Source organism: Balaenoptera physalus (genome assembly GCF_965194825.1).
Source record: "Balaenoptera physalus genome assembly, contig: HAP1_SCAFFOLD_1132, whole genome shotgun sequence".
Lineage (NCBI taxonomy): Eukaryota > Metazoa > Chordata > Mammalia > Artiodactyla > Balaenopteridae > Balaenoptera > Balaenoptera physalus.
In genome coordinates, this window is record NW_028125662.1 from 210746 (window position 1) to 235901 (window position 25156).

The 25156-nt window shown below is 50.0% G+C and overlaps 1 long non-coding RNA gene across 1 annotated transcript; it reads right to left on the reverse strand.

Moving 5' to 3' along the window:
- Positions 1-4680: 4680 nt before the first annotated feature.
- Positions 4681-6052, reverse strand: LOC309653760. The gene is made up of 2 exons (XR_014259442.1): positions 5965-6052; positions 4681-4958 (listed from the first exon to the last, which is right to left on the reverse strand). It is a non-coding gene; the product is annotated as an uncharacterized lncRNA (long non-coding RNA).
- Positions 6053-25156: the final 19104 nt, after the last annotated feature.

Consider the following 25156-nt stretch of genomic DNA (forward strand, 5'->3'; position numbering starts at 1 on the left):
GACAGTGATGATCTAATAAGTGCTTCAAGAGAGTGAGTTTAGGATCAAAGGATTAGGAAGACCCTTAAAATATCAATGAAGACATGATACAGTTTTTGCAAAAAAGGACATTCTTTATGATTGCATTGCAAAAGTTAAACATAAAGGGTGCCACATCATACAAGATTGTGAGAAGGATGTTCCTTCCCTCCCAACTCCAACATTGATTCATTCTTTGTTCTGAGAATTAACAGAGATGCAGTTATAACGTAAATCTTGTGAAGTATAAGAGAAAATAAATTTATTTCAGTAGTTCTGGCTTGATTTTTATGATAAAATCCCAATCAGACTTTTTCCCCACAGTTTACTGTGTAATTTTGGACTTCATTTTAATTAATTTAGATTCACCTTAAGTGGTTGTTTTCTGAGGTACATGATTGTTGATGTAGAAAATCCCAAAGAATTTCCCCCCAAACTCAGAACTATGAAGTGAGTTCAGTAGGGTTTCAGTGTATAACATAAACATACAAAAATCAGTTGTATTTCTTTAGGCTGTATGCTAGCAGTGAACATGTGGACACCGAAATTAGAAATACAGGGACTTCCCTGGTTGTGCAGTGGTTAAAAATCTGCCTGCCAATGCAGGGGACACAGGTTTGATCCCTGGTCCGGGAAGATCCCACATGCCATGGAGCAACTCAGGCCGTGCACCACAACAACTGAGCCTATGCTCTAGAGCCCGAGAGCCACAACTACTGAAGCCCATGTGCCTAGAGCCCATGCTCCACAACAAGAGAAGCCACCTCAGTGAGAAGCCCGTGCATCACAATGAAGAGTAGCCCCCGCTCGCTGCGCTGCAACTAGAGAAAGCCTGCGTGCAGCAACAAAGGCCCAATGCAGCCACAAAAAAAAAACAACAAAGAAATACAATACAATTTACAATTACTTAAAAACAAAAAGAAAGAAAAAGAAGAATTTAGGTGTAAATCTAACAAAACATGTACAGGACTTGTATGCTGGAAACTGTAAAACAAGGAAGACAGAAATTGAAGAGGATCTGAATAAATGGAAAAACATACTTTATTCACGAATTGGAAGAATCAACATAGTAAGTAAGCTAATTTTCCCCAAACTGGTAAATAGATTTAATGTAATTCCTATCAAAAATTATAACTCTGGCTTTAAAGTTGGATATACAGTATCCTAATTATTATTTTCCCAAAGCACTATAATTGTAGTATTTCCCCCAATGAAAAATTTTAACAGCTTTATGGGGATATAATTGATGTATAACGAACTGTACATATTTAAAGAGTCTCGACATATGTATACACTGTGACACCATCATCTGAATCAAGATAATGAACATGTCCATCACGCCCAAAGTTTCCTCCTGGTCTTTTGTAATACATCCTACTGTCCTTCTGTGCCTCCCATAAATCCTGCCTCTCTATCCCTAGGCAACCACTACTCAGCTTTCAGTCACTATAGATTCATTTTTTTCCCTAGAATTTTATATAAATGGAATAATAGAGTCTACACTTTTTTGGTCTGGCTACTTTCCATCAACATTATTATTTTGAGATCCATCCATGTTTTTGTGTGTGTTAATATTTAATATTTATCATTTTTTTAAAAAATTTTATTTATTTTATTATTTTATTTATTTATTGTTTCTGGCTGCGTTGGGTCTTCGTTGCTGCGGGCGGGCTTTTCTCTGGTTGCGGCGAGCGGAGGCTACTCTTCGTTGCGATGTGCGGGCTTCTCATTGCAGTGGCTTCTCTTGTTGTGGAGCACGGGCTCTAGGTGCGTGGGCTTCAGTAGTTGTGGCTCTCGGGCTCTAGAGCGCAGGCTCAGTAGTTGTGGTGCATGGACTTAGTTGCTCCACGGCATGTAGGATCTTCCTGGACCAGGGCTCGATCCCGTGTCCCCTACATTGGCAGGTGGATTCTTAACCACTGCGCCACCAGGGAAACCCAATAGTTTATTTTTATCATTTTGTAGTATTACATTATATGGATTTACCACAATGTGTTTGTCCATTCACCTGTTAATGGCCATTTGGGTGGTTTTCAGTTGGGGCTATTACAGATAAATATGCTGTGAATATTTGTGTGGACATACGTTTTCATTTCTCTTGAGTAAATACCTAGAAGTGGAACGACTGGAACAAATGGGTAATTTCTTAACTTTTTAAGAGGCTGCCAAACTATTTTCCAAAATGGTTATGCTGTTTTACATGACCACTAGCCAGTGTAAGAGGTCCAGTACCTCCACCTCTTGGCCAACACTTGGACTTTTAGTCATTGTAATAGGTGTGTTGTGATATCTCATTATGTTTTAATTATTAGTCCCCTAATGATTCATGATGAACATTTTTCATGTGCTCTGTGTATATCTTCTTTGGTGAAATGTTTGTTTAAATCTTTTGGCTCTTTAAAAATTGGGTGATTTGCTTTCTTTTTAGTGAAGATATAGATTTCTGTATGTATTCTGGACACAAGTCCTTTATCAGGGGTATAATATTTAAATACTTTTTCTCAGTCGGTGGCTTGCCCTTTCATTCTGTTTAACAGTGTTTTTCAAAGTGCAGAAACTGAATTTTGATGAAATCTAGTTTATCAATTTTTTCTCTCATGGCTTGTGCTTTTGGTGTTGGCATCTAAGAAATCTTTGTGTAAACCAAGGTCACAAAGATTTACTCTTATGTTTACTTCTAGAAGTTTTTGTGATTCTACTTTTGGTTGCCTCTTTGATCCAAAATTTAATTTAGGAGAGTATTTTGAATTTTTTTGTTTTAAACTGTTATTAATTTTAGACATTTTTGCGATTGAGGCCTGTGCAGTTTATACTGTAAAGGAGTGAGGCTGATAGGGGTTGGGAGGCAAGGGAGTGTGGATGGTAGAAGGTGGAAGAGGGACAGGAGTGCATAAAGTACAATTTTTGTCTAGATTGCATTTTTGTTCTACTGCTTCCTCTCTTTCTAGATACCAAACTTCTCATGTTTATACTGCACTAAATCTTTCTTGTTTTATTCCTCCTCTTTTCATAAGTCCTTTCTCTCTCTCTCTCTCTCTCTCACCCACACATCCATCCAATCTGTCAGAAAACCCTATGTGTGCTACCTTCACAGTACATCTAGAATCCATCTGCTTCTCGTCATCTCCCAGTGCCTATCTCTCTGGTCTAAGCCACTGTCATTTTTATCTTTTATTTTGCAGTAGACTCCTAACTGGTCTCACAGTTTCTACCTCTGCCCCCTTCATTGTATTCTCAATGCAGCAGAGTGATTCTTTTTTTTTTAAAGGCTTATTTGTTTATTCATTTTGGCTGTTTTGGGTCTTCTTTGCTGTGCACGGGCTTTCTCTAGTTTCGGTGAAAGGGGGCTACTCTCCCTTGCAGTGCAGAGGCTTCTCATTGCAGTGGCTTCTCTTGTTGTGGAGCACGGGCTCTAGGTGTGAGGGCTTCAGTAGTTGCAGCATGTGGGCTCAGTAGTTGTGGCTTGTGGGCTCTAGAGCACAGGCTTAGTAGTTGTGGTCCATGGGCTTAGTTGCTCCGCGGCATGTGGGATTTTCCAGGACCAGGGCTCGAACCCGTGTCCCCTGCATTGGCAGGCAGATTCTCAACCACTGCACCACCAGGGAAGTCCCCAGAGTGATTCTTTTAAAATGTGTGTTAATATCACTCCTCTGCTCAAAACACTCCAAAGATTTCCCATCTCACTCTGAGTGAAGAAAAAAGTCTTCAGGTGGCCCTGAAGCCCTACATGATCCCTGGAGTCCCAGGTTCCTCTCTTATGCCGTAACTATCTTGCTCATTCTCCTCTAGCCCTGCTGGCCTCCTTCTTGTCCCTGGGACATGCCAAGGTGCCCCTGCCTCAGGGCCTTTGCATTTTCTTTTGTTCCCTCTGCCTGGAATACTCTTGCCTCCTTCAGGTCTCAGCTCAAATGTGTTTTTCTTAGAGAGGCCTTTCTGGACTCCTCTCTACAAAGTACTAACTGCCTCCCTCTTACTTTTCTTATTTCTCATGAGCACTTACCTGACACATTACACAGCTTCTTATTTTTTTTGTAGATCTTTTTACAAAAATTTTATGTTGGAGTATAGTTGATTAACAATGATATGTTAGTTACAGGTGTAGAGCAGAGTGAATCATTTATACCCATACAAGTGTCCATTCTTTTTCGAATTCTTTTCCCGTTTAGGTTATTACAGAATACTGAGCCGAGTTCCCTGTGCTATACAGTAGGTTCTTGTTGATTATCTATTTTAAATATAGTAGAGACAGCTTCTTATTTGTTGTCTGCCTTTCTTTCCTTGCAGAATATAAGTTCCCAGAGGGAGGGAACTATGCTTTGTTCACTGCTATTCCCATAGTACTGAGAGCAGTGCCCGGCGCATAGTAGATGCTCAGTAACCACCTGTTCAGTGGGTGCATGAGTGTGTCCTGTCTGAAGGGGTAACCTCCATGAGTGGTTTCCTTAGTCATTTGTAACAGTCTAGAGAGATTTAATAAAATGAAGTCCAGTAAAAGGTAATTGTGTGTGTGTGTGGTGGAGCTGGAGATGGGAACAGGGATGCGGGGTGGTGAGGGAGGTACAGATATTGAATGTTCCACAAAGCCATATATAATGTTAAAAAATAATAGCTAGGTGAGAACTGTGTTTGAGAATAAATAATTTTGGAAGTAAATAAGTCTGGTTCAGTTTATCAGTTCACTGTAGTTTTTATTTATTCAACATGAAGAGAAAAACATCACAAAGCAAGTGACCCAAAATAGCACATTTTGTGCATTTCTTCAGCCCCTTGGCAGCATCAGGCAGATGTGTTCACTCTGCACTGACTTGTGTGTGAATCTCCCGGCTCTTCACCCGCAGCTTTTTGACCTGGGACTCGGCAATGTCAGCCCGTTCCTCGGCCTCCTCCAGCTCGTGCTGGAGCTTGCGGAATCTGGCAAGATTAGCATTGGATTGTTCCTCCTAAGAATAAAGTTGTGAGAGTTAGACTTTGTGGTTCTCATTGCACTTTTCACAAACAGGATTATTTCCTCAACTCAGATATTTTCTTCTTACGGTTTGTTTGTCATATGTGATTTCAAATCCAGACAGAAGTTGTAACTTCAATTACATTTTTTATTCTAAAGAATGAAAGAGGAAATAGTTTTGAAATGGAAGAGACGAGCTCATTATGTCAAACCCATGTATACGTGAAGTCTATTTACGATGTATGGACTGAGTGGAAAGGAAGAAGAGACCCATGTGCGCTCGCTCACAGAGGTTAGACAATAAATGTAAGGTCAAATTCTAACTTCGGGAAAATCCCAGTTGAAATGTTTTTGCCATATATTTTGACTCTGGTATACAGAGACGCTGCGGGTGGGGGGATGGGGATAGGAAGAAAGTATGCCCTTTGTTGGTTGGACTTACTACCATTCGTGCCTCTCCCTTTCGTGTTCCCTTTTCTTACCTCTTTCCCACTCCATTGTGTCTGGAAGAGTGGGGAACAACCAGGAAAAGTGAAGCTGGATAACCTTCCAACACATCCTAATTTGCTACAGCGAATGTGCAGGGATAAGTCCCTGCTGATGACAGTGGTAGTGAGGGAAGGAGTCAGCTGGGGTAAAAGATTTCTGTTTGGCTTTTGGGAACAATTGATTTTGTGCATTTCTAGAGGGAGAGGAATATTTATCATGGTGTTAGATTTTCTGCTGGATATTCTTTGCAGCTATCAAGTAAGGTGGGTTATTTGGAATTTTCTTTTTTTTCCCCCAACCCCTACAAATTGCTTAATAATAAAAATATCTCGTCTTGAGGTCTTATTCTATAATTAGGATTTGGGGGTAAATTCATATTTATATCATCTCTCTTAAAATAAGAATGACATATTCTTACTTTGTCTCTTTCTTTCTCATTAACACATTCTCTTAATATACTTTCTACCCCCAACGAAGTTTTCTTCTTCCCTCAAGGGCTTAAAGATACTTACAGCCTCCTCAGCTTGTCTCTTGTATGATTTCACCTTTGCCTGTAATTTATCTACCAGGTCTTGCAGCCTGAGAACATTCTTGCACTCTTCCTCAGTCTGGAAGCTTGACAAAAATGGTCTGCATTGAATCCAACAAAATCAACCCACTACAGGTGGTGAAGTCAATCACTTTGATATGATGGCAGGTGGGCCTGGGATAAATGTGGTCCACTCTGAGGCTTCCTTCATAGTATTAACAGTAGCCACTCTTGTTAAATGTCCACTGTGTGCAGGCACTATATTGGAGAGTTATACACGTCTCTAATCCTTACCTCCCTACTCTGGTGAGTAGATGTTTTTATTCTATTTTACAGGTGATGAATTAAAGTTGAGAGTGTTAGGTAACCCATCCGAGTTTAAAAAGTAAGAGGCCAAACTAGGACTAATACCAGTTTATCTGTCTTTGAAACCTGTATTCCTTCCTCACTTACACGATTTTCTAAAGGCCTTCCTGATTTTCCTAGCTTAGGAAAGGGTCTGTGATAGGTGATTGTGTCATTTGCCCCTTATGTATATCAAGTTAACATGTAGCTATTTGTGAGTACCACATAGTCACCAGGTTTTCAATTTCCCTTTGTGCAGGAAGTCTGGATATTCTAGAAAGCTCTTCCCCTTACCTGGTAGGTGAGTTCCTTTACTCTTCTCTCGTGTTTCCGCAAACCTTTAACAGCCTCAGCATTACGTTTCTGCTCACTTTCAACCTACCTCTCCTTCAAGCTCACGTACCTACAATCAAGAAAGATACTTATATAGTCAGTCTTGGGGGATGTTAATTAACTCAGGACCTACTGACGATATTGGGTGGCTGTCCCCAGCCACAGGATAAGGATGGGAGTCAATAAACAAGAAGAGAGAAGGATCGGGGAGTGCCGTTTTCACTTCCCGGATTCAGAGAGATTGAGAGACCCACACTGGCCTCCAGCTTCTGGATGTGCTTCTTGCCGCCCTTCAAGGCCAGCTGCTCAGCCTCGTCCAGGCGGTGCTGCAGGTCCTTCACCGTCTGCTCCAGGTGCTTCCTCATCCGTTCCAGGTGGGCGCTGGTGTCCTGCTCCTTCTCTGTCAGCTCCTCGGCCATCATGGCCGCCTGGTTAAGTTCACAAGAGGCATCAGTGGGCCACCCACCCCTCCTATGCAGGCACACGGAGGGTGCTGTGAGGCTGGTACTAGGCACGCTGATGCTTTCCTCCTTCCCGCAGCCACCACTGATGCTGCATGGTTCCCCTCCCACTTTGCCTCTGCTCAGGCTCCGTCTCCTTCCGTCTCTCCGGGAAGCCACCACTGACTGAATGCAGGGGTGAGGAGAGGAAACCTACTTGCAGGTCCCAAAGGGGCGGCGTAGAAGCCCCTTTCTTATCTCCAGACAGCATCTCTGATAAGAAAGAATGGAGTGCACATCCGTGACGGCCTTCTTGGCCTTCTCCTCTGCATTTTTGGACTCCTGGATAGACTTCTCCACCTCTGCCTGGCATTGGGCTATGTCAGCTGCCAGTTTTTTCTTGGTATTTATCAGGCACGTGTTCTACAAGAAAAATTAGATAAGAGGTTCGGGCTACATTTGGACACTTACAACGATTGGAAGGGAGAGGGTTGGGTGGGGAAAGAAGTCAAGCTCGAGAACGTTCCATTTCTTATTTTTCACACAGGTGAAAAAAAAATTAAAAAGACTTTCATTTTTGATAGGACAGATATCCCAAAACAGGCCCGAGAATTGTACATAAAAGAAGTGAGTAAATGATAAATGTGGACATTCAAATATTTGAGGAAGGATAAATTATTTAGTTAAAGGTGCTGGAACAAGGAAATGGTTGACATAACTATGTGAAATGAAAAATAATTCTCATGATCAAAACATTGTACAGAGTTGTTAGGTTGATGACAAACGAGAAAACATTTGCAATGTGCATTACTGAAAAAATATTTCCTTCCTTAATATGTAAAAAAGACAAATCATTAAGAAAAAAGGGCAAAAGTACAAATAGCTAAGACACACCAGAAGAAATACAAATAGCCAACAAATACGACAAAAATGTTCCACCTCATTAGTAATCAAACAAATAAGAATTTTTAAAATGAGGCATTTCCAACCATAAAATCGGTGAAGATTAAAAAAAATAATAGCTAAGCACTCTCACTTCTTTTCCCCATGGGAGTAAAAATTGGGACAACTTTGTTAAAGACCAATTTACAACATATCATAAATGTCTTTGCTGTTTTGACCATGAATATATACTTCCAGGAATTTACTTACTTTTAGGAATATTAAGGAAATAGTAATCATGGATATATATGAAAATTTAGTTATGAAGAAGTTAGTCATACAATCTTCTAATCCTAAAAATTTTTATTGGGAACAGTCTAAAAATATCCAACCGTAGAAGACTGATTAAATAAATGTGCCATAATACACAACTAAAATGGACTGCTTTTCTGCCATTAAAAAACTGTATCATAGAAAACTATTTTAAAATATAGAAATATGTTCACAACACGTTGTTAAATGAAAAAAAGTTGCAAAAGGATTGATCACGTTTACAAAAAATAGCATATTTATGTATAGAAACAAGAGCCTAGAATAGGAGATCCCCAAATTGCTAACAATATGGTTGGTATTTTTCTAGTTTTTTGGCTAATTCAAAAAATAGTTTTTAAAGCAAGGAATTTTGGGGGAATTCCCTGGCGGTCCAGTGATTAGGGCTTTGTGTTTCCACCACGCAGGGTGCGGGTTCGATCCCTGGTTGTGGAACTAAGATCCCTTATGCCATGTGGTGTGGTCCAAAAAAATAAGAAATGAAACAAGAAATTCTTTAACTTTCCTAAAAGTAATTATTTCAAAAGACAATCCTAATTTTCTAAGCTTGCAGCTTAAATGTTACCACCTCTGTGAAGCCTCTTCCAGCCCTTATATGCAATAATTTGTCATGCCTTGCTCTGATTTCCCCATGATCTTTTATCTTCAGATAAAAGAAAGCTCAGCAATCTGTCCATCTAGAGACCAAGTTATTCCGAGAACTAGGCCTAATGAAAGTTTGTCTTGACCACTAGCCTGGAAGGAGTGGTGGGATCTCCTCTCCATCAAGCCTGGGTCCTGCCTGCCTCCAGGGTGGACAAAGAGTGGAGTGAGGACGGACACACGTGGGGGTGAAGGAGCTGCATGTGGTCACTGGCCTCCAGCAGCTCGCGCTCTGCCAGCTTGCGGGTGCGCTCCGTCCGCGCCAGGGCCACCTTCCTCTCCTCCGGCTCCTCCAGCAAGAGGCCATTCCTGCGCTCCACGAGGGCCAGCTGCTCCTTGAGGTCCTCGTTGCTCCTCAGGGCGTCATCCAGATGCAGCTGGGAGTCCTTCACGAGAAACCAGGGGTGAGACCGGAGCCCAGGGCAGGCTGAGGTCCCGCCAGGTCCTCCAGGGGCCATGCACTCACCTTGAGCTGGCTCTGGACTGAGCACAGGTGTTTCTGGGTCTCTGCCACCTGGCGGTTGGAGTGGCCCAGCTGAATCTCCATCTTACTGAGGTCTCTCTCCATCTTCTTCTTCAGCCTCAGAGCAACATTCCGGCTCCGGATCTCAGCGTCCAGCACGCTCTGCATGGCCTTTGCTGCCCGCTGGCTGTTCTTTTCAGCTGCTCGATTTCTTCCTCCTTCTCAATGATCTTGTGGTCAAGCTCAGATTTCAGCTGGTTCAACTCTAGCTGGACACGCAAAATCTTGCCCTCTTCATGCTTCAAGGAACCCTGATAAAAGTAAAGGAGTGATTGGGATTGCCGGGGGCAGCCACCTTCTTGAATGAGGTTTTTCATCCCCATTATGATAAAAAGGGTATTATTAGGCTCATTTTACAAATAAATAGAACAGTACTCAAGAAGGTCAAAGAGTTTGCTCCCAAATTGTTAATAGTAATGAAACTAGAACTGAAGCTTTGTTGTTAACAATCTTATGTCTTGAGGAGGACAGAACATCATTTTCAATTAGTAAAAATTTTGATTACTGTGTCTTTTTAAATAGTGACCATAAGTCAGGAGCCAACCTCTTCTCAAAAAAGACAGAGAAAGACAGAGGAATTGCTCTCCTGTTTTCCTGCATAGTGCAAATTTCCCTAGACCCTCTTAAGCATCCGCCCCTCACTGGCCACAGCTGGTGATAGCATCAGGATCCTGCACTCTTTGGACCACACAGAATTCCCAGCAGCCAAAGATGACCGTGTATAACTCTCTGTTAAAACTAAGGGATTCTGAGCTGGCTCTCAGGATGTTTGGTGATTGATTTCTTGCTTTCTGAGAGGAAGACCTTGAGGACATAATGAACAAGTTGATTTATTCAATAGGAGAAATACGATGGACTAGAGAACACCCATGAGGCGAGGCAGCAGAGAGCAGCTGGTCCCCACCAGGGCGGGGTTGGGGCTGGATTCTTCCCATTGGAGACACAGAGCCTACTGCAGGAAGGGCCACTGGGGGGTGGTCTAGTCCCCTTCCTCAGCGCCCCGCCCTCCTTCACATTCCAGATACGTGCCTCCATCTCTTCCAGGGCATCCTGGAGGTCTGACTTTTCTCGCTGCACTTGCTTCCTGGTCTTCTCCACTTCCTGAAGATTCTTGCTCATTTCCGCAATCTGCATGGTTAAGTCGGAAATCTCTTCTGCAAAGGACAGGCTTGATTTAGGCTGTTTTCACAGGCTCTGTCTGATAGCACAGGCATTTGCCAGGGAATTTGGGGATTGGTGATTCATTCATGACTTTCATTTAGGAGAGGACAAATACAGTGAAACCTTTCGGGGGAGGTGTCGACAAGACACAGGTTTGTGGCCTCACCTGAAGATGCGGAGGGAGGAACAACAGAACACCTGTATAACCCTAAACCTTCACACGGTACACAAAAGGGTCACAGAGAGGACCGGGGGAGACTACTGTGGAGAAAATACATAGAATCATGGTTTCAGAAATAGAAGGGGCTTTAGAGGGCATTGGGTCTGGTCTAGTTTTGTAGGTCAGCGGTCTGAGATCCTAAGGGATCTGGTGACAGGATCAAGGACAAACAGCCATGTAGAGACAGAATCCATGGAAGATATGTTCTGTAGAAGAGCACGGAGCTTAGCAGCCAAGCAAAAAAACACTCTGTTCTCAAGAACAAGGTTTGGCTCTGACTATACCTTACATTGGGGAAGTTTGGGTCTCAGGGAAAACTGAGTAGATGTGAGGATTTTGTGGGGCGTCGGGAAGGAGGAGGCTGTGGCCAAATGGGGGAGGTGTGACCAGAAGAGAAGGGGGGCTGTCACACACCTGTGATAGGGAGAGAGCTGAGGGCTGTCACACCCCTGTGATGGGAAGACAGCTGGGGGCTGCCACATACCTGTGATGGGTAGACAGCTGGGGGATGTCACATAGCTGTGATGTGGAGATGGCTGGGGGCTGTCATCTACCTGTGATGGGGAGAGAGTTGGGGGATGTCAGGCACCTGTGGGGCGGAGACAGCTGGGGGTTTTCACATACCTGTGATGGGGAGAGACCTGGGAGCTGTCACATACTTGTGATGGGGAGACAGCTGGGGGCTGTGACTCACCTGTGATGGGGAGAAAGGTGGGGGCTGTCACCTACCTGAGATTGGGAGAGAGATAGGGGCTGTCACCTACCTGTGATGGGGAGAGAACGGGGGTCTGTCAGGAACCTGTGATATGGAGACAGCTGGGGAGTGTCACACACCAGTGATGGGGAGAGAGCTTTGGGCTTCACACACCTGTGATGTGGAGACAGCTGGGGGTTGTCACATAGAAGTGATGGGGATAGAGATGCGGACTGTCACATACCCGTGATGGGGAGAGAGATGGGGGCTGTCACCCATCTGTGAAGGGGAGAGGGTAGCGGGCTGTCACGCAACTGTGATATGGAGACAGCTGGGGATGGTTACACACCTGTGATGGGGAGAGAGCTTGTGATTGTCACATACACGTGATGTGGAGACAGCTGGGGGTTGTTATATACCTATAATGGGGACACAGCTGGGGGCTGTCACATACATGTGATGTGGAGACAGCTGGGGGCTGTCACATACCTGTGATGGGGAGAGAGCTGGGGGCTGTCACGCACCTGTGATGTGGAGACAGCTGGGGGCTGTCACATACCTGTGATGGGGAGAGAGCTGGGGGCTGTCACGCACCTGTGATGTGGAGACAGCTGTGGGCTGTCACATACCAGTGATGGGGAGAGAGCTAGGGGCTGTGACTCACCTGTGATGGGGAGAGAGCAGGGCGCTGTGACTCACCTGTGATGGGGAGAGAGATGGCGGCTGTCACACACCTGTGATGGGGAGATAGCTGGGGGCTGTCGCTCACCTGTGATGGGGAGAGAGATAGAGGCAGTTACATACCTGTGATGGGGAGAGAGCTGGGTACTTTCACACACCTGTGATGGGGAGAGAGATGTGGACTGTCAAACACCTGTGATGGGGAGAGAGATGGGGACGGTCACACACCTGTGACGGGGAGAGAGATGGGGACTGTCAAACACCTATGATGGGGAGAGAGCTGGTTGTTGTCACATACCTGTGATGAGGAGACAGGTGGCGGCTGTAAAATACCTGTGATGGGGAGAGAGCTGGGGGCTCTTACTCAGCTGTAATGGGAAGAAAGATGGGGCTGTCACATACCTGTGATGGGGAGAGTGCTGGGGGCGGTTACACACCTGTGATGGGGAAGGAATTGGGGGCTGTCAGGCAACTTTGATGAGGTAACAGCTGGGGGCTCTCAAATACCTCGGAAGGGGAGAGAGCTGGGGACTGTCACTCACTTGTGATGGGGAGAGAGTTGGGGGCTGTCACATACGTGTGATGAGTAGAGAGATGGGGACTGTCAAACACCTGTGAGGCGGGGACAGCTGGGGGCTGTAACATACCTGTGATGGGGAGAGAGCTGGGTCTTTTACTCACCTGTTGGGAAGAGAGATGGGGGCTGTCAAATACCTGTGATAGACAGAGAGTTGGGTGCTGTCGGGCAACTGTGATGCAGAGACAACTGGGGGCTGTCACATACCTGTGATGGGGAGAGAGTTGTGGGTGTCAGTCACCTGTGATGGGGAGACCCCTGGGGGCTGTCACATACCTATAATGGGGAGAGAGCTGGGTGCCTACAATCACCTGTGATAGGAGGAGAGCAGCGGGCTGTGACTCACCTGTGATGGGGAAAGACATGGGGAATGTCAAACAACTGTGATAGGGAGAGACATGGGTGCTGTCACCTACCTGTGATGGGGAGAATGTTGGGGGCTGTCAGGCACCTGTGATGTGGAGACAGCTGGGGGCTCCCGCACACCTGTGATGGGGAGAGAGCTGGGTTTTGTCACTCAGCTGTGGTGGGGAGAGAGCTGGGTACTGTCACTCAGATGTGATGGGGAGAGAGCTGGGTACTGTCACTCACCTGTGATGAGGAGAGAGCTGGGGGCTGTCACTCACCTGTAATGGGGAGATAGCTGGGGTCTTTCACTCACCAGTGATGGGGAGAGAGATGGGGCTGTCACATACGTGTGATGCGGAGGCAGCTGGGGGCCGTCACTCACCTGTGATGTGGAGAGAGCTGGGGGTTGTCACAAACATGTAATGGGCAGAGAGATGGGGACTGTCACATACCTGTGATGTGAGATAGCTGTGTGCTGTCACATGCCAGTGATGGGGAGAGAGCTGGGGTCTGTTACACACCTTTGATGGGGAGAGAGCTAGGGGCTGTCACATACCTGTGATAGGGAGAGAGCTGGGGTCTGTCACGGGCCTGTGATGGGGAGAGTGTGGGGGGCTGTCAGGCAACTGTGATGCGGTGAAAGCAGGGGACCATCAAATACCTCTGATGGGGAGTGTGCTGGGGCTCTCACGCACCTGTGATGGGAAGAGTGCTGGGGGTTGTGACACACCTGTGACGGGGAGAGAGATGGGGACTGTCAAACACCTATGATGGGGAGAGAGCTGGTGGTTGTCACATACTTTTGATGTGGAGACAGGTGGCTGCTGTAACATACCTGTGATGGGGAGAGAGCTGGGGCACTTAGTCACCTGTGATGGGAAGAAAGATGGGGTCTTTCACATACCTGTGACGGGGTGAGTGCTGGGGGCTGTCACAAACCTGTGATGGGGAGGGAGTTGGGGACTGTCAGGCAACTGTGATGCGGTGACAGGAGGGGTCTTTCAAACACCTCTGATGTGGAGAGAGCTGGGGGCTTTCACTCACCTGTGATGGGGAGAGAGGTGGGTGCTGTCACACACCTATGATGGGAAGAGAGCTTTGGGCTGTCACTCACCTGTAATGGGGAGAGAGCTGGGGGCTGTCACATACGTGTGCTGAGGAGAGAGATGGGGAGTGTCAAACACCTGTGATGGGGAGAGAGCTGGGTGCTTTCACATACCTGTGATGTGGAGAGTGCTGGGGACTGTCACGCACCTGTGATGGGGAGAGAGGTGGGAGCTGTCACACACCTGTGACGGGGAGAACGATGGGGACTGTCAAACACATGTAATGGGGAGAGAGCTGGGGTGTATCACATACCTGTGACTGTGAAGGGTGCTGGGGGCTGTCACTCACCTGTGATGCGGAGACAGCTGGGGGCTGTCACATACCTGTGATGGAGAGAGAGATGTGGGTTTCAGTCACCTGTGATGGGGAGACACCTGGGGGCTGTCACATACCTATAATGGGGACAGAGCTGGGTGCTTACAATCACCTGTGATGGGAGGAGAGCAGCGGGCTGTCACTCACCTTTGATGGGGAAAGACATGGGGAATATCAAACACCTGTGATAGGGAGAGACATGGGTGCTGTCACATACCTGTGATGGGGAGAAAGTTGGGGGCTGTCAGGCACCTGTGATGCGGAGACAGCTGGGGGCTCTCACACACCTGTGATGGGGAGAGAGCTGGGTTCTGTCACTCAGCTGTGGTGGGGAGAGAGCTGGGTTCTGTCACTCAGCTGTGGTGGGGAGAGAGCTGGGTTCTGTCACTCAGATGTGATGGGGAGAGAGCTGGGTACTGTCACTCACCTGTGATGGGGAGAGAGCTGGGGGCTGTCACTCACCTGTAATGGGGAGACAGCTGGAGTCTTTCACTCACCAGTGATGGGGAGAGATGGGGCTGTCACATACGTGTGATGTGGAGACAGCTGTGGGCCGTCACTCACCTGTGATGGGGAGAGAGCTGGGGGTAGTCACAAACATGTAATGGGCAGAGAGATGGGGACGGTCACATACCTGTGATGTGACATAGCTGTGTGCTGTCACATGCCCGTGATGGGGAGAGAGCTGGGGGCTGCCACTCACTTGTGATGAGGAAAGAGATGAGGGCTGTCAATCACCTATGATGGGGAGAGAGCTTGGCGTTGTCACATACCTGTGATGTGGAGACAGCTGGGGGTTATCATATACCTGTAATGGGGAGAGAGCTGGGGTCTCTCACATACCTGTGATGTTGAGACAGCTGGGGGCTGTCACATACTTGTGATTGGGGGAGAGTTGGGGACTGTCACGAATCAGTGATGGGGAGAGACCTGGGGTCTGTCACACACCTTTGATGGGGAGAGAGCTTGGGGCTCTCACATACCTGTGATGCGGAGACAGCTGGCGGCTGTTACATACCTGTGATGTGGAGAAAGCTGGGGGCTGTCATTCACCTGTAATGGGGAGAGAGCTGGGGGCTGTCATTCACCTGTAATGGGGAGAGAGCTGGGCGCTGTCACTCCCCTATCTTGGGGAGAGACCTGGGGCCTGTCACACACTTGAGATGGGGAGACAGCTGGAGCTGTTACTCACCTGTGATGGTGAGACAGCTGGGTGCAGTCGCACACTTGTGATGGGGAGAGAGATGGGGACTGTCAAACAGCTATGATGGGGAGAGAGCTGGGGGCTGTCACATACCTGTGATGCGGAGACATGTGGCGTCTGTAACATACCTGTGATGGGAAGAGAGATGGGGGATGTGAATCACCTGTGATGGGGAGAGAGCTGGGGTCTGTCACGCACCTGTGATGGGGAGAGTGTGGGGGGCTGTCAGGCAACTGTGATGCGGTGAAAGCAGGGGACTGTCAAATACCTCTGATGGGGAGAGTGCTGGGGCTCTCACGCACTTGTGATGGGAAGAGTGCTGGGGTTTGTGACACACCTGTGACAGGGAGAGCGATGGGGACTGTCAAACACATGTAATGGGGGAGAGCTGGGGGCTATCACATACCTGTGACTGGGAAGGGTGCTGGGGGCTGTCACTCACCTGTTATGTGGAGACAACTGGGTGCTGTCACATACCTGTGATGCGGAGAGAGTTGTGGGTGTCAGTCACCTGTGATGGGGAAACACCTGGGGGCTGTCACATACCTATAATGGGGAGAGAGCTGGGTGCTTACAATCACCTGTGATGGAAGGAGAGCAGCGGGCTCTCACTCACCTGTGATGGGGAAAGACATGGGGAATGTCAAACACCTGTGATAGGGAGAGACTTGGGTGCTGTCACATACCTGTGATGGGGAGAAAGTTGTGTGCTGTCAGGCACCTGTGATGTGGAGACAGGTCGGGGCTGTCACACACTTGTAATGCGGAGAGAGCTTGGGGCTGTCACATACCTGTGACAGGGAGAGAGTTGGGGGCAGTCACTCACCTGTGATGGGGAGACAGCTCGGGTCTGTCACACACCTGTAATAGGGAGAGAGATGGGGTCTTTCTCTAACCTGGGATGGGGAGGGAGCTGGGGTCGGTCAAATACTTGTCATGGGAAGAGTGATGGGGACTGTCAAACACCTCTAATGGGGAGAGAGCTGGGGGCTTTCACACCCCTGTGATGGGGAGACAGCTGCTGGCTGTCACATACCTGTAATGCCCAGAGAACTGGGAGCTGTCACATACCTGTGATGGGGAGAGATACAGGGCCTGTGGGGCACCTGTGATGCGGAGACAGATGGGGGATGTCACATACCTAAGATGGGGAGACAGCTGGGGGCTGTCACTCACCTGTGATGGGGAGAGAGCTGGGGTCTCTCAAACACGAGAGATGGGGGGAGAGTTGTGGCATGACACATACCTGTCATGCTGAGAAAGCTGGGGGCTGTCACATACCTGCGATGGGTAGAGAGCGGTGGTTTGTCACTCACCTGTTCTGGGGAGAGAGATGGGGGCTGTCACTCACCTGTGATGGGGAGAAAGATTGGGCCTGTCACTCACCAGTGATGCAAAGAGAGCAGGGGGCTGTCACACACCTGTGATGGGGAGAGAGGTTGGGGGTTTCAACATACCTGTGATGTGGGGAAGGTGTCAGGCTATCACATACCTGTAGTAGGGAGACACCTGCGGGCTGTCACATACCTGTGATGGGGAGACAGATGGGGGCTGTCATTCACCTGTGATGGGGAGAGAGCTGGGGGCTTTCACACAGCTGTAATGTGGAGAAAGCTGGGGGCTGTCACTCACCTCTTATGGGGAGAGAGATAGGGACTGTCACACAACTTTAATGGGGAGACAGCTGGGGGCTCACACATACCTGTGATGTGGTGACAGCTGGGGACTGTAACATAACTGTGATGGGGAGAGAGGTGGGGGCTGTCACTCACCTGAGATGCGGAGAGAGCTGGGCACTGTCTCACACCTGTGAGAGGGAGAGAGATGGGGACTGTCAAACACCTGTGACGTGGTGAGAGCTTGGGATTGTCACATACCTGTGATGCGGAGACAGCTAGTGGCTGTCCGATACATGTGATGTGGAGACAGCTGGGGGCAGTCACAAACCTGTGATTGGGAGAGAGTTGGGAGCTGTCAGGCACCTGTAATGCGGTGACAGCTGGGGGCTGTCAAATATCTGTGATGGGGAGAGAGCTGGGGTCTGTCACTCACCTGTGATGGGGAGAGAGATGGGGCTGTCACACACCTGTGAAGGGGAGAGAGATGGGGACTGTCTCATAGCTGTGATGCTGAGACAGCTGGGAGCTGTCACACACCTGTGATGGGGAGAGAGCTGGGGGCTTCACACACCTGTGATGGGGAGAGAGCTGGGGCCTCACACATACCTGTGATGTGGAGAGAGCTGGTGGCTGTAACATACCTGTGATGTGGAGACAGCTGGGGGCTGTCACTTACCTTTGATGGGGGGAGAGTTGGGGGTTGTCAGGCAACTGTGATGCGGTGACAGCTTGGGGCTGTCAAATACCTCTGACGGGGAGAGAGCTGGAGGCTGTCACTCACCTGTGATGGGAAGAGAGCTGGGGGCTGTCACACACCTGGGATGAGGAGAGAGATGGGGACTGTCACTCACCTGAGATTTCGAGAGAGCTGGGTTCTTTCACACATCTATGATGGGGAGATAGCTGGGGGATGCCACATAGCTCTAATGTGGGGACAGATGGGGGCTGTCGCATACATGTGATGGGGAGGGAGCTGGGGGCTCTCACTCACCTGTGATGGTGAGTGAGCTGGGGTCTGTCACACACCTGTGAAGGGGAGAGAGATGAGGACTGTCAAACACCTGTGATGGGGAGCAAGCTGGGGATCACACATACCTGTGATGCGGAGACAACAGGGGGCTGTCACATACCTGTGATGGGGAGAGAGTTGGGGACTGTCGCACACCTGTAATGGGGAGAAAGATATGGGCTGTCACTCACCTGTGATGGGGAGAGACCTGGGGGGTTTCGCACACCTGTGATGGGGAGAGAGCTGTGGGCTGTCACTCACTTGTGATGGGGAGAGAGACTGGGGCTGTCAGTCAACTGTGATGGGGCGAGAGATGGGATCTGTCACCCACGTGTGATATGGAGACAGCTGGGGAAGTCCACACACCTGTGATGGGGAGTGAGCTTGGCGTTGTCACATACCTGTCATGTGGAGACTGCTGAGGGCTATCATATACCTGTAATTGGGAGAGAGCTGGGGGTCGTCACGCACCTGTGATGGGGAGACAGCTGGGAGCTGTCACATACCTGTGATGCGGAGACAGCTGGTGTCTTTCACATACTTTTGATGGGGAGAAAGTTGGGTGCTGTCAGGCATCTGTGATGTGGAGACAGCTGCTAGTTGTCACATACCAGTGATGGGGAGAAAGCTAGGGGCTGTCACTCACCTGTGATAGCGAGAGAGTTGTGGGCTCTCACTGACTTGTGATGGGGAGAGAGCTGGGGGCTGTCACTCACTTGTGCTGGGGAGAGAGATGGGGGCTGTCAATCAACTGTGATGGGGCGAGAGCTGGGGGCTGTTACCCACCTGTAAATGGGAAAGTGCTGGGGTCTTTCACGCACCTGTGTTATGGAGAGAGCTGGGGATGGTCACACACCTGTGATGAGGAGAGAGCTTGGCATTGTCACATGCCTGTGATGTGGAGACAGCTGGGGGCTGTCACATACCTGTGATGGGGAGACACTTGTGGTTTGTCAGGCACCTGTGATGCGGAGACAGCTGGGGGCTGTCACATACCTGTGATGGGGAGAGAGTTGTGGGTGTCAGTCACCTGTGATGGGGAGACCCCTGGGGGCTGTCACATACCTATAATGGGGAGAGAGCTGGGTGCCTACAATCACCTGTGATGGGAGGAGAGCAGCGGGCTGTGACTCACCTGTGATGGGGAAAGACATGGGGAATGTCAAACACCTGTGATAGGGAGAGACATGGGTGCTGTCACCTACCTGTGATGGGGAGAATGTTGGGGGCTGTCAGGCACCTGTGATGTGGAGACAGCTGGGGGCTCCCGCACACCTGTGATGGGGAGAGAGCTGGGTTTTGTCACTCAGCTGTGGTGGAGAGAGAGCTGGGTACTGTCACTCAGATGTGATGGGGAGAGAGCTGGGTACTGTCACTCACCTGTGATGAGGAGAGAGCTGGGGGCTGTCACTCACCTGTAATGGGGAGACAGCTGGGGTCTTTCACTCACCAGTGATGGGGAGAGAGATGGGGCTGTCACATACGTGTGATGCGGAGGCAGCTGGGGGCCGTCACTCACCTGTGATGGGGAGAGAGCTGGGGGTTGTCACAAACATGTAATGGGCAGAGAGATGGGGACTGTCACATACCTGTGATGTGAGATAGCTGTGTGCTGTCACATGCCAGTGATGGGGAGAGAGCTGGGGTCTGTTACACACCTTTGATGGGGAGAGAGCTAGGGGCTGTCACATACCTGTGATAGGGAGAGAGCTGGGGTCTGTCACGGGCCTGTGATGGGGAGAGTGTGGGGGGCTGTCAGGCATCTGTGATGCGGTGAAAGCAGGGGACCATCAAATACCTCTGATGGGGAGTGTGCTGGGGCTCTCACGCACCTGTGATGGGAAGAGTGCTGGGGGTTGTGACACACCTGTGACGGGGAGAGAGATGGGGACTGTCAAACACCTATGATGGGGAGAGAGCTGGTGGTTGTCACATACTTTTGATGTGGAGACAGGTGGCTGCTGTAACATACCTGTGATGGGGAGAGAGCTGGGGCACTTAGTCACCTGTGATGGGAAGAAAGATGGGGTCTTTCACATACCTGTGACGGGGTGAGTGCTGGGGGCTGTCACAAACCTGTGATGGGGAGGGAGTTGGGGACTGTCAGGCAACTGTGATGCGGTGACAGGAGGGGTCTTTCAAACACCTCTGATGTGGAGAGAGCTGGGGGCTTTCACTCACCTGTGATGGGGAGAGAGGTGGGTGCTGTCACACACCTATGATGGGAAGAGAGCTTTGGGCTGTCACTCACCTGTAATGGGGAGAGAGCTGGGGGCTGTCACATACGTGTGCTGAGGAGAGAGATGGGGAGTGTCAAACACCTGTGATGGGGAGAGAGCTGGGTGCTTTCACATACCTGTGATGTGGAGAGTGCTGGGGACTGTCACGCACCTGTGATGGGGAGAGAGGTGGGAGCTGTCACACACCTGTGACGGGGAGAACGATGGGGACTGTCAAACACATGTAATGGGGAGAGAGCTGGGGTGTATCACATACCTGTGACTGTGAAGGGTGCTGGGGGCTGTCACTCACCTGTGATGCGGAGACAGCTGGGGGCTGTCACATACCTGTGATGGAGAGAGAGATGTGGGTTTCAGTCACCTGTGATGGGGAGACACCTGGGGGCTGTCACATACCTATAATGGGGACAGAGCTGGGTGCTTACAATCACCTGTGATGGGAGGAGAGCAGCGGGCTGTCACTCACCTGTGATGGGGAAAGACATGGGGAATATCAAACACCTGTGATAGGGAGAGACATGGGTGCTGTCACATACCTGTGATGGGGAGAAAGTTGGGGGCTGTCAGGCACCTGTGATGCGGAGACAGCTGGGGGCTCTCACACACCTGTGATGGGGAGAGAGCTGGGTTCTGTCACTCAGCTGTGGTGGGGAGAGAGCTGGGTTCTGTCACTCAGATGTGATGGGGAGAGAGCTGGGTACTGTCACTCACCTGTGATGGGGAGAGAGCTGGGGGCTGTCACTCACCTGTAATGGGGAGACAGCTGGAGTCTTTCACTCACCAGTGATGGGGAGAGATGGGGCTGTCACATACGTGTGATGTGGAGACAGCTGTGGGCCGTCACTCACCTGTGATGGGGAGAGAGCTGGGGGTAGTCACAAACATGTAATGGGCAGAGAGATGGGGACGGTCACATACCTGTGATGTGACATAGCTGTGTGCTGTCACATGCCCGTGATGGGGAGAGAGCTGGGGGCTGCCACTCACTTGTGATGAGGAAAGAGATGAGGGCTGTCAATCACCTATGATGGGGAGAGAGCTTGGCGTTGTCACATACCTGTGATGTGGAGACAGCTGGGGGTTATCATATACCTGTAATGGGGAGAGAGCTGGGGTCTCTCACATACCTGTGATGTTGAGACAGCTGGGGGCTGTCACATACTTGTGATGGGGGGAGAGTTGGGGACTGTCACGAATCAGTGATGGGGAGAGACCTGGGGTCTGTCACACACCTTTGATGGGGAGAGAGCTTGGGGCTCTCACATACCTGTGATGCGGAGACAGCTGGCGGCTGTTACATACCTGTGATGTGGAGAAAGCTGGGGGCTGTCATTCACCTGTAATGGGGAGAGAGCTGGGGGCTGTCATTCACCTGTAATGGGGAGAGAGCTGGGCGCTGTCACTCCCCTATCTTGGGGAGAGACCTGGGGCCTGTCACACACTTGAGATGGGGAGACAGCTGGAGCTGTTACTCACCTGTGATGGTGAGACAGCTGGGTGCAGTCGCACACTTGTGATGGGGAGAGAGATGGGGACTGTCAAACAGCTATGATGGGGAGAGAGCTGGGGGCTGTCACATACCTGTGATGCGGAGACATGTGGCGTCTGTAACATACCTGTGATGGGAAGAGAGATGGGGGATGTGAATCACCTGTGATGGGGAGAGAGCTGGGGTCTGTCACGCACCTGTGATGGGGAGAGTGTGGGGGGCTGTCAGGCAACTGTGATGCGGTGAAAGCAGGGGACTGTCAAATACCTCTGATGGGGAGAGTGCTGGGGCTCTCACGCACTTGTGATGGGAAGAGTGCTGGGGGTTGTGACACACCTGTGACGGGGAGAGCGATGGGGACTGTCAAACACATGTAATGGGGGAGAGCTGGGGGCTATCACATACCTGTGACTGGGAAGGGTGCTGGGGGCTGTCACTCACCTGTTATGTGGAGACAACTGGGTGCTGTCACATACCTGTGATGCGGAGAGAGTTGTGGGTGTCAGTCACCTGTGATGGGGAAACACCTGGGGGCTGTCACATACCTATAATGGGGAGAGAGCTGGGTGCTTACAATCACCTGTGATGGAAGGAGAGCAGCGGGCTCTCACTCACCTGTGATGGGGAAAGACATGGGGAATGTCAAACACCTGTGATAGGGAGAGACTTGGGTGCTGTCACATACCTGTGATGGGGAGAAAGTTGTGTGCTGTCAGGCACCTGTGATGTGGAGACAGGTCGGGGCTGTCACACACTTGTAATGCGGAGAGAGCTTGGGGCTGTCACATACCTGTGACAGGGAGAGAGTTGGGGGCAGTCACTCACCTGTGATGGGGAGACAGCTCGGGTCTGTCACACACCTGTAATAGGGAGAGAGATGGGGTCTTTCTCTAACCTGGGATGGGGAGGGAGCTGGGGTCGGTCAAATACTTGTCATGGGAAGAGTGATGGGGACTGTCAAACACCTCTAATGGGGAGAGAGCTGGGGGCTTTCACACCCCTGTGATGGGGAGACAGCTGCTGGCTGTCACATACCTGTAATGCCCAGAGAACTGGGAGCTGTCACATACCTGTGATGGGGAGAGATACAGGGCCTGTGGGGCACCTGTGATGCGGAGACAGATGGGGGATGTCACATACCTAAGATGGGGAGACAGCTGGGGGCTGTCACTCACCTGTGATGGGGAGAGAGCTGGGGTCTCTCAAACACGAGAGATGGGGGGAGAGTTGTGGCATGACACATACCTGTCATGCTGAGAAAGCTGGGGGCTGTCACATACCTGCGATGGGTAGAGAGCGGTGGTTTGTCACTCACCTGTTCTGGGGAGAGAGATGGGGGCTGTCACTCACCTGTGATGGGGAGAAAGATTGGGCCTGTCACTCACCAGTGATGCAAAGAGAGCAGGGGGCTGTCACACACCTGTGATGGGGAGAGAGGTTGGGGGTTTCAACATACCTGTGATGTGGGGAAGGTGTCAGGCTATCACATACCTGTAGTAGGGAGACACCTGCGGGCTGTCACATACCTGTGATGGGGAGACAGATGGGGGCTGTCATTCACCTGTGATGGGGAGAGAGCTGGGGGCTTTCACACAGCTGTAATGTGGAGAAAGCTGGGGGCTGTCACTCACCTCTTATGGGGAGAGAGATAGGGACTGTCACACAACTTTAATGGGGAGACAGCTGGGGGCTCACACATACCTGTGATGTGGTGACAGCTGGGGACTGTAACATAACTGTGATGGGGAGAGAGGTGGGGGCTGTCACTCACCTGAGATGCGGAGAGAGCTGGGCACTGTCTCACACCTGTGAGAGGGAGAGAGATGGGGACTGTCAAACACCTGTGACGTGGTGAGAGCTTGGGATTGTCACATACCTGTGATGCGGAGACAGCTAGTGGCTGTCCGATACATGTGATGTGGAGACAGCTGGGGGCAGTCACAAACCTGTGATTGGGAGAGAGTTGGGAGCTGTCAGGCACCTGTAATGCGGTGACAGCTGGGGGCTGTCAAATATCTGTGATGGGGAGAGAGCTGGGGTCTGTCACTCACCTGTGATGGGGAGAGAGATGGGGCTGTCACACACCTGTGAAGGGGAGAGAGATGGGGACTGTCTCATAGCTGTGATGCTGAGACAGCTGGGAGCTGTCACACACCTGTGATGGGGAGAGAGCTGGGGGCTTCACACACCTGTGATGGGGAGAGAGCTGGGGCCTCACACATACCTGTGATGTGGAGAGAGCTGGTGGCTGTAACATACCTGTGATGTGGAGACAGCTGGGGGCTGTCACTTACCTTTGATGGGGGGAGAGTTGGGGGTTGTCAGGCAACTGTGATGCGGTGACAGCTTGGGGCTGTCAAATACCTCTGACGGGGAGAGAGCTGGAGGCTGTCACTCACCTGTGATGGGAAGAGAGCTGGGGGCTGTCACACACCTGGGATGGGGAGAGAGATGGGGACTGTCACTCACCTGAGATTTCGAGAGAGCTGGGTTCTTTCACACATCTATGATGGGGAGATAGCTGGGGGATGCCACATAGCTCTAATGTGGGGACAGATGGGGGCTGTCGCATACATGTGATGGGGAGGGAGCTGGGGGCTCTCACTCACCTGTGATGGTGAGTGAGCTGGGGTCTGTCACACACCTGTGAAGGGGAGAGAGATGAGGACTGTCAAACACCTGTGATGGGGAGCAAGCTGGGGATCACACATACCTGTGATGCGGAGACAACAGGGGGCTGTCACATACCTGTGATGGGGAGAGAGTTGGGGACTGTCGCACACCTGTAATGGGGAGAAAGATATGGGCTGTCACTCACCTGTGATGGGGAGAGACCTGGGGGGTTTCGCACACCTGTGATGGGGAGAGAGCTGTGGGCTGTCACTCACTTGTGATGGGGAGAGAGACTGGGGCTGTCAGTCAACTGTGATGGGGCGAGAGATGGGATCTGTCACCCACGTGTGATATGGAGACAGCTGGGGAAGTCCACACACCTGTGATGGGGAGTGAGCTTGGC